Source organism: Otolemur garnettii, unplaced genomic scaffold, assembly GCF_000181295.1.
Source record: "Otolemur garnettii isolate 467f Iridium unplaced genomic scaffold, OtoGar3 scaffold00052, whole genome shotgun sequence".
NCBI classification, from domain to species: Eukaryota; Metazoa; Chordata; class Mammalia; order Primates; family Galagidae; genus Otolemur; species Otolemur garnettii.
Window position 1 is genome coordinate 263676 of NW_003852447.1, and position 1057 is coordinate 264732.

Genomic DNA, 1057 nt, shown 5'->3' on the forward strand with positions numbered 1-1057 from the left:
TTGTTAAGAGTGGATACAAGATAGGTGTTTTTCCTCTTCCCGTTTCTGCTTCTCAGTGAAGAGAGGTGATGATGGATGTTTGGAGCTCCTCTGCAGCAGCCTTTTGATGACCTTGAAAGGACAAGCATGGGAATGAAAGCATCACACTGAGGATTGCAGGATGCAGATAGAAAATATCTGAACTGTGCTTCCAAATTAACCACCTCTGCAACTGCTTTCTTTATCTTTGGACTTTTTCTTATTTGAGATATTAAATTACTTATGTTGTACAGGCAGCTTTTGGTTGTATGTTTTGTTACTTGTAGCCAAAAAGAAATTTCTTAGTAGAAACAAGGGGAGAGTTAGGTTTTTGAAAAAAATTAATAATGGGATGATTGAACATCCTTTTTTTCTGGGAAGGGGAAAGTGGGGAACAGACTTACAGGTTTATGTGTAAAACAATGAAACCATAAATTACTAAAGAAAATATGAAAATGCTTCCATGACTTTGTGATGGAGAAGGCTTTACCAACACACAAAAGTAGAGAATTATAAAGGAAAAGTAGAAAATCTTAAAGGAAAATAGTGAAAAAAAAATAAAATTTCTTCAACAAATGGTGGTGGGAAGACTGGCTATCCACATGCAGAAGAATGAAATAAGATTATTGTCTTAATGCCATACAAAGATGTCAACTTAAAATGGATTAAAGATTTAAACATAAAATTTGAAACCATAAAATTCCTAGCAAAAAACATACAGGAAAATCTTCATAACAGTCTTGGTGGTGATCTCTTGGAAACACAGGCAACCAAAGCAAAAATAGCTGAGTGGGTACTACATCAGACGAAAAGGCTGCACACAAAGAAGACAGAGTGAAAAGGCAACTTGTGGAGTGGAAAGAAATATTTCAAACCATGTGCAGTTGAGTTGGCCCTTGATGTATAAGGATTCCTCAATAATTCAACCATGTGTGGATCAAAAATGTTTGGGGAGAAAACCCCAAATTACAATACAATAAAAAGCCATTTAAAAAACTATAGCATATGGGCTAGACATAGTGGCCTACTCCTGTAATCC